This window comes from Babylonia areolata, chromosome 6 (genome assembly GCF_041734735.1).
Source record: "Babylonia areolata isolate BAREFJ2019XMU chromosome 6, ASM4173473v1, whole genome shotgun sequence".
Lineage (NCBI taxonomy): Eukaryota > Metazoa > Mollusca > Gastropoda > Neogastropoda > Buccinidae > Babylonia > Babylonia areolata.
In genome coordinates, this window is record NC_134881.1 from 34,595,327 (window position 1) to 34,604,531 (window position 9,205).

Below are 9,205 nucleotides of genomic sequence, written 5' to 3' on the forward strand. Positions count from 1 at the left end.
CACACACACATGATTAATGTAGCATCGTGCATGTTAATGCTACTATATTGGAGCACGTTGGGTAGGGTAAACCCTGTTTGACTACCAGCCTTGTTATGGTTCTTTTTCATTGTGCTGTTAATGAAAAGTATATGATTATCATGCAATGTGTGTAGAGTTTGTTCGTAAAGACTAAAAGAGGATGCTTGAATGTGTAAAGATGAGATGTCAGGGGTGAAGTCACAGTGCATTCGTTGTCCTAGATTTCAACAGACCCAATCTTCTGTCTTATGCTCTCTCTCTCTCTCTCTCTCTCTCTCTCTTTCCCTCCATCTACACCTCTCTGCGGGAGGGTCTTTATGACCGGTTCCCTTTCCACCTAGGCCTACTTTTAGAACGCCGGTGCCAACGTGGCATTCTGGAACCATACCGGCAGGCAGGCAGGACCGCATCTCTTTCCATATACTAGCGCTAGGGAAATAGTCCCTGAAATAAATAAAGTAATCTAGCAGTATTCTATGGGTTTCGGTAACAATTATTTTTGCATATATTTAGTTAAGTCGAAGTTAAAATAAGTCCAGTTGTGCAGCCTAGTGGTGTAAAACTAAAGACGTAGTTTATTGTTCTGGATGGCGTAGTACCACACTGTAGCAGTAGCTAGGTTGTGCACAGATCATGATTTGCGCCACTTTCAGCAGAACTCGTGTGACTTGTGCCCCTACGAACTCGAAATGTAAAAGGTATGCTGTAGGGCTGTGGGATGATTGAATGGAGATTTTGCTATTTGATTTGATTGATTTCTCTGTTGACGTTTTTTTCCTTTTTGTCTCTACGTCGGTCACAAGGAAAGTTAGATATCATGATGGATAGCGTGCACTGTGGTTGTTCCTGTGTGTGTTAATATTCACAGAATGCAACTGGTTGCATTTATTCTGGAATGTGGGGGTGAAGATATCCTAAACGCCGAACTGTAATGTATCGTACTTGTTTGGCTAAAAGCAGTTGATTGCGTATGACGCCATAGCTTTGTGAAGCAAAGTTGGCGCGCTCAACTGCAGAAAATTCCCCCCATCATGTCATGTGACTGTCACGTGATATTCCAAGATGGCGGCCATCCCCTAGCAGAATGTAAACAACTCTCGGTAATGACTTCTGTGTTAAGGTTGCCACTTACTATCCACATCCAGTTCTTACCTATGCTACAAACTAAATGATTATTTCTTACTTGTGGGAGACGTATACTATATTGTGTCGATGAAGAACATTTGTATCAAATTATTGAAACTTTTGATGTTGTTTAGCTGGTTGTTGTGATTTGAGAGCGATAGAGTATTGGCACATTAACGATCGTGGTTACTGCCATCGCTGAGCTCGCTTGTGGTACCAACAACAGCTATGTTGTCTTTATGAAGAAAAAATGACATGGTTGATTAAGTTTTGGTTGATGTTGGCATTATCGTTATAGATGATGTTATTGTTTATTCTCTTGGTTATCAAAGAATGTTTATTTTTTACTCTCTGACAGCCTGTTATCTTTGCATCTTTTTTGGTTCATAAATATTTTTGCACTTTTCCTGTTGTAATCATAACACTTGTATACTGGTGAAGAATTATTTTTTCTTGTGATTTTGGAAATCACCAGAGTGGGATCAGTACCCTATACCAGTTAAATAATTGTATTCTAAATGGTCAATGATGATCATATTTCTCCACTGTTATTCAACACGCCACTGTTGGTTTATGGCATTAAAGACTTGTAAAGGAAATAGTTGTGAGTAAGGATTAGCTGTTTACCACCCCAGCATTGGCATGGTTATTCTTTCATACTTGGTTAGCTAGGAAGTTCTACCCAGTTGGGGAAAGGTGATTACTTCATAGAACAGAGTGGGCCAGTTGGTCATATTATTGATTTTTGAAACAAAATGACACTTAATCATCAGTAGTGTATTTCTTTGTATTATATTCATATTGGTTTTGTTATTCACCAGGTGCTATACCTATGTTTATCATCACTTTGTCATTTAATGTTTTGTATATTACCTACCCAGTCCTTAGTATTGTACATATGTTTAGTTAATGTAAGCGTTCAAAGTATTGTCCTTATTTGGTTGCCACATCTAAAATACTTTGGACAGCAGAGCTCAGCATGGGTAGAAACATTGTGTAGGGGATGGCCAAAGTCGTGTGACTGACATAAAAGAACAGAAGAGTACTCTAAGAAATTTCAGGAGTTTTATCAATAAGCGTTATGATGCCGATACAGAACATTAGTTACTGTGGTATCAAGGATACATTCCCTGGTGTGGGTTGTATTCTAATTAACGTTGGGTGGATCAGAGATTTTTCCTCCCCGTACAAACCAGTAGCATCTAAATGTTAGTCCTTGTTTTAATGGACTTATATATTGCATTTTTTTCGCTGGATTGTACCGGACCTTGCTAACTGTGGATGTTGATAACTTTCGATTGGAAGAAGGAAGAAAGTTTAGTTGTATAGCAGGTCCTATTTTTGGTCATACCGCACTTTGATACTATTTTGTTTTGATGCCTGTATTGATGTTATTCTCATCATTATGTTCATTGTTATGTGGTAAACTCTTATATGTTTTTCTTTTGTTGTATGTTGCAGTTGTGGCACTCGCTCCTGGCTAGAGCTCATGTTGTAGGTTTTAGTTTCCCTTTTCTTTTTTTTCCTGTTCTTTTTAAAAATAAACTGTTATAAATTTAGGACACGTGTGGACTCTTTTCTTTTGAATGAATCAGATCAACCATTAGTTCCCCGACCCGTAGGCAGCAGCGGTCTACATTAAACGGCTGAGATGATAGCAATTTTCACTTAAAATACATACACGTAAAAAGTAGCATAATTGTAATTTGCATGCCATAGATTTTGTAAAAATAGTAAAATAAAGTTTTGGATGATTAAAAAAAAAAGGTAAAAGGGGTAAAAATCGGCAGTCATTCTCCCTTTCGAACCACACCATCACCATCCATCTGCCCACCCCCATTCTCTCTTCTCACACATCACACACACTCACATTGCCATGAGCCTGGGACAACAGCACTATTTGAGTTATGACAAATCTTTTTTGAAGAGATAAGTTTTAAGATTTGCTTTAAAGGTACGTAGATGAGTTGTTTGTCTGAGAGCAATAGGCAGAGAATTCCAAGTTGTTGGGCCAAAGACGGGAAATGACCTCTTTCCACAGGAGTTAAGGAAGTATCGGGAAACAGTTAGCTGGGAGGAGTCAAGAGATCTCAATGTCCTGTTTGACAAAGACGGGTTGACAAGCTCAGAAAGATATGAGGGCGAGGAATCACAATTCAGGCACATATAAGACTCCAACACAGTCCACACAAAGAATGAAAAGGGTGTACTCACCCACGATCTACCACCAGTAAAAACGCTGTGTGTGGTACTTGCAGAAACAGTCTTCAAGACACAGTGCTGGGGCAGTCTGGGCAGTAGAACCCCACATCCTTTCTTTGTCCTTTCTTCCAGCAGACTCTGCACCTCCTTTGTGGCCAGGCCTTCTGTGGGGTAGGTGGGATGAAGTGTTGTCCACACAAGACAAACAGCGTGGTCATCTTAAGCAGTGTCTTGGTCACCAAAAATCATGGCACTAATTACATCCTTCTGAAGTCCAGGAGTGTACTGCTGTTGCCTGCTTTTTTGTAGAGGATGTGTGCATTCAGCATGGCAATTTGTAGAAAATGCACACACAGCTATTTGTACCACTTCAGGGTTTTCCTTGTGACATCGCAGGGCTGCAGCTGTTGGTCATGATGGTCCATGGCACCCACGTTTTTGTTGTAATCCAGAATTGCTAGAGGCTTGTTTACTGCCCTTTGGTCTTGCTGCTGCTGGTCTTCAGCTGTAGGTTTGTGGCAAGTTGTCAACTCCAGATGATCCAGGATGAACATCATGATCATCACCATGCTGCATACCTGAAACACATTGCATAAAAGACTAAGTTTGTTGGGTTTTGGGCTTGTTTTTTGTTTTTTACATATAAAAAGATCATGAAATGGTACCATTTTATTTCTGATTGTTTTCAGAAGCTGAAATACAAACACACACATACCTACCCCACCCCCCACCCCAAACCCCTAAAACACACACACACTGAAACTGGTTCATGGTATGCCACACCCCCTTCATTCTCTCTTTCTCATACAAAACAAAATGACAACACATCACACACACACACACAGACACACACATACTTCTACAAGTGTTGCATTTACAAAGTAATTTCGGCATACAGTTCTGTATATCATTCTCTGATTTCAGTTTTATAAACATCATCTCTCCCCCCCCCTCCCCCACCCCCACCTCTCTCTCTCTCTCACTCACACACACACACACAACAATAACAACAAACCAATACACACTCAGGAACGAACACACAGAAAGCTGCAGGCGAGCGACACACGCTGTCATCAACAATGAGCCAGCCAGCAAGCCACGCCCCCCTGGGCTGTGACGGTCAGACACAGTACCCACGTGACTGACCCTCTCTCACTCACACACACTGATCAGTGACTGACGAAGCCACTTACCACAGCTAACACATTCAAAACACACACAATGCAGTCATATTCATTATTACAACAAATAGAAAGCAAATAATAAATTGACAAACCTCGAAAACACCCACCTGCATCTTGAATCAGCTGAGCTTGTCTGTCTTCAGTTTCGTCAAGCAACTCCCCCTCCACCCCCTCCATTGTCAAAATCAGCGTCTTCGGCATCAACTTCACGCAGTTCTGTCTCATTCAGTCCACAATCTTCATCTCTACTGTTTGCATCGCGAAAGAATTCTTTCAATACAAGTGTAAGTGTTGGGGTTTGTCTGCGTTCAGCCATGGCTTTGCAAACACAACTTGAGCTTCGTACAAACTTGCAAAACTTTCGCCATAAATATGACAATCCAATGAATAATTTTAGCTTATGGAACTCAGGAGATAAAGAGCTCTCAGGGGAGCTAATTTAATGGTTAGCAGACTGTATTTTCTGTAATGCGGGACTCGAAACATAGAACGTTGTAACATGACGTACGGCGCACGTCAATACAGCATTGGTGAGCGACATTTCATGACGTACGTCAACAGTGCAGTCAAGAGGTTAAAGACGAGTCGAGCTGCACTGTTTTGTATTTTCTGGAGCTTGTAGAGTTTATCATTGGGAAGGCCAGCTAAGAAAGAATTGCAATAATCTAGGCGGGATAAAGTGAAGGCAAAAGCAAGTTTGTTGGCAGCATCAACAAACAGGAAGGGGCGAATTTTACTAATCTTACGAAGCTGAAAGTAAAGAACTTTATACAGGTGGTTCACATGAGTTTCCATCGTGAGGGATAAATCCAGGTAAAAACCAATATTGCGGACAGAACTAGAGAAAGAAATTTCCATGTCAGAACAAACGATAGACGTTGTATGTAGCTGCTTAGAAACAGAGTAGAGAGGGGAAAGACAGACAGACAGATAAGCAAAAAATGCAGGATCCCCAGTCAACATTTTATGGAAGCGGCTTTAAAACAAAGTTAAAGAAAAAAAGCCAGGGGCTGAAAACACTGGGTAATGTCCTTACGCTCTGACACCTCCTTGAAACTGAACGTGAAACTCAAACTGACAACAGCAACGAAGTACATTTGATCTTCCCAAGCAGGGGTTTTGCCTCAAAGTCAAGAAATAAAAGTGCTTTTCCGTTCACTACACCTGAAACCTATTATCTTCTGCAATCTGATCAGCCAGGGACTTTCAGAAATGATGTGGGGGTGGGTGGTGGGGGGGGGGGGGGGGGGGAACCGAGGGTGGCGGGTGGATGTGCTGAAAAGTGCATGGTTTCCGAACTCATCTCATCCAGGTCAACGTGCTGATGACGTCAGCAGGTTTTGGCACAGGTCAGATAGCAGAAACACTGTGATCTCATTCAGCAGGTCAGCGTACAGATGACGCCAACAGGTTTTGGCACAGGTCAGACAGCAGAAACACTGTGATAGAATAGAATATGTCTTTATTACCAAGTGTACCGGGATCACAAGGAATATTGGTGGGTGATAGAACATAACAATGTACGAACATAAATCGAAAACCCTACACAAACACAGATACAGTAGAAATAAGATACATACAAGTGCATATCAATATAAAAACTTGTACATACTCACGCATGCACGCAGTGCACACACACACACACACACACACACACACACGTTTGAACAGAAGGTGCATATTACATGTGGATGGGGCTGATGACTAGATGTTCAGGTAGATCTCATCCAGGTCAGCGTGCTGATGACGTCAGCAGGTTTTTGGCACAGGTTGGACAGCAGAAACACCGTGATACCATTCAGCAGGTCAGCGTACTGATGACGTCAGCAGGTTTTTGGCACAGGTTGGACAGCAGAAACACCGTGATACCATTCAGCAGGTCAGCGTACTGATGACGTCAGCAGGTTTTGGCACAGGTTGGACAACAGAAACACTGTGATACCATTGAGGTCAGCGTACAGATGATCGTCAGCAGGTTTTTGGGGCACAGGGTTGGACAACAGAACACTGGTGATAACCATTCAGCAGGTCAGCGTACTGATGACCGTCAGGCAGGTTTGTGGCACGGGTCAAAAGAAGAAATACTGTGATACCATTGAGGTCAGTGGCTGAGTGATGTGTCAGCAGGTTTTGGCACATAACTAAAGTAGAACTAGCTGTGAGACCCATTGAGTCAGGCGTGCTGCAAGATGATGTCGAGCCCGGAAGAAATCGAAATACTGTGATACCATTGAGGTCAGCGTGCTGATGATGATGTCAGCAGGTTTTGGCACAGGTTAGAAAGTAGAAATACTGTGATACCATTGAGGTGAGCGTGCTGATGATGATTTTTGCAGGTTTTTGGCACAGGTCAGAAAGCAGAAACACTGTGGACAAAAACGTCATTCCGCGATGGAGAGGAATCATAATTTGGGGGGCGGGTGGTGGGGAGGAGAGGGGTGGTGCGTTGTTGCTCTGTGTGTGTGTGTGTGTGTGTGTGTCAGGAAGGAGTGTTTGTATTGAGGTGGCTGTTGAAATTTGCAGGTGTAGTTGTTTGTTTTTTTTCTTTTCTATAATGGGAGATGTAAATCCAATCTATTATTCGATGAGAGAGAAAGGAAAAGATACAAAGGGAGGGAGAGCTGTGGTGACTGATGTTTGGAAAATACATGTGAGCTGGAAAAAGATAGACCGAGACATAGATGAAGATAGACAGACAGACAAACAGAGAGAAAGAGAGAGAGAGAGAGAGAGACGAGACGAGGAGTGGACAGTGGAAGGGAAGGGATTAAAACAAAGGGAAAAAGAGGGTGGGGGGGGGGTGATAAGTCTTTGTTTGAGTCGGACGAGATGAGTGAGGAACACACAGAGGCAGAACAAAAGAGGAAAAGAAAGCGAGAGGAAAAATATGGGATGGGCAAAGACACAGACAGACAGACAGAAAGACAGACAGACAAAACAAGTCAAGCAACTTTGAAGGGGACCGCTCATGAAAACAGAAACGGACCACTGAAAAAAAGACAAAAAAAAAAAAAAAAAAAAAACTAAAAACGCCAACGCCGAAAAACGTCAAAAATGATAAACGAAAATATTTTATTTTCCAGACGTACTTTCCATCTCTAAATAAATAAATAAATATATATATATATATATATATATATATATATATATATATTTTTTTTTTTTTTTAAGTTCATTCCTCTCCCATTTCAGTATTCTCAGCTTCCACAGTCTTCAGAAATGCAATTCAGAGGTGCATGCTCGCCAAGCCGAGCTCATTGAGGTCAACTCAACTGAAGGCTGGCACGGCCACCCACCATAAGGAAGTCGTTAGAAAACAAAAAAAAGCCGGAAGGATGTAACCGTCGCTTCAAAAGAGAAGAGAAATATTTCTGGGTGAACTGTGGTGGTGCCGGCTTCCTCTGATTTAAAAAAAAAAGAAAAGAAAAAGAAGAAGAAAAAAAACCTTCCCTGCACCGTTAACCCCTCCACGTCCTCACTCCCACCCCCACCCCCACGCCCCTATCTTGCGCATTTTCATCATCAACAGACTTCAGAAAAATTGCTCGAGGGGAAAAGCGAGGGTAGCGGACGGGTGCTAAAGAAAAGCGTGGTTGCTGAGCTTAGCTACTCTGAACTCAGCTGAGTTCACACACACACTGACGCTAACACTGTAAAAGGGTACAGGGGAGGGCACATGAAGGAAATAAAAATGGAAACCCCCCAGAGGACAAGAAAAGCCCGTCTCAAGACAGAGAGAGGATTTGTGTCGAAAGTGAATTATTCAGTGCAGTGTCTTGGTGTGGTGAGAGGATATGTGGGGGGGATTCATGTTTAGGCGGGGGCGAGGGGGGCTTGTTGACTCCAAACTTCAATAGGAGAAATTCACAGACCGCGGATGAAGTCACAAGCCAGAGTGCAGAGAAAGAGATCGGGGGGTGGACAGAGCATCGTGTGTGTGTGTGTGTGTGTGGGGGGGGGGGGGGGGGGGGGGGGGGGGGGGGGGCAGGGGGGTTGGGGGGGATGGGGATGGTGGGGGCGGGAGGGGTTGAGGAGAAGAATGGGGTGGATGGATGGATGTGTTTGTGAACACTCCCGTTGACAAAAGATGAGATTTGCAGATATTTCTTTGATCATGGGGAGTACAACCGCCAACCAAAAGCACAGTATTAGAGGAAAGAGATGGGGTGAGGGGGAGGGGGGAGGGGCGGGACAGAGAGCAAGAGAGAGACAAACAGACAGAGAGACAGAGAGAGGGTCAGTCTTTTGATCACGTTGGACATGTTGGTTTCAATCCCCCTGCATGTCGATTTTTGTTTGTTGTTGTTGTTGTTTTTCCCCAAGTGCACACAACACGAACTAGTGCTATTTCTGGAGTGTCGTTGTCATGTTGTTGTTGTTGTTGTTTTACATGCGGTATGTTCAATGATATAATTATGGCGCCGAGTTTGGATCTGTGCGTGCACGTTGCTTGAAAGGGGAGAAAGGGGCCCCAAGGCAGAGATGGGCACACACACGTGTGTGTGTGTGTGTGTGTGTGTGTGTGTGTGTGTGTGTGTGTGTGTGTGTGTGTGTGTGTGTGTGGTGTTTATGTTTAATTTTGGTGTAAAATACTTTTGCTGTTATATAATATCCTCCATGCCCTAAAAGGGGTGAAAGGATTAAATATTCTTGATTCTTGTTTCTTGTGAGCG

General features: G+C 42.9%; 1 long non-coding RNA gene across 1 annotated transcript; it reads right to left on the reverse strand.

Moving 5' to 3' along the window:
• Window positions 1-3,792: 3,792 nt before the first annotated feature.
• On the reverse strand, window positions 3,793-4,755 carry LOC143283375 (uncharacterized). The gene is made up of 2 exons (XR_013055396.1): window positions 4,640-4,755; window positions 3,793-3,926 (listed from the first exon to the last, which is right to left on the reverse strand). It is a non-coding gene; the product is annotated as an uncharacterized LOC143283375 (long non-coding RNA).
• Between the last annotated feature and the right edge of the window lie 4,450 nt (window positions 4,756-9,205).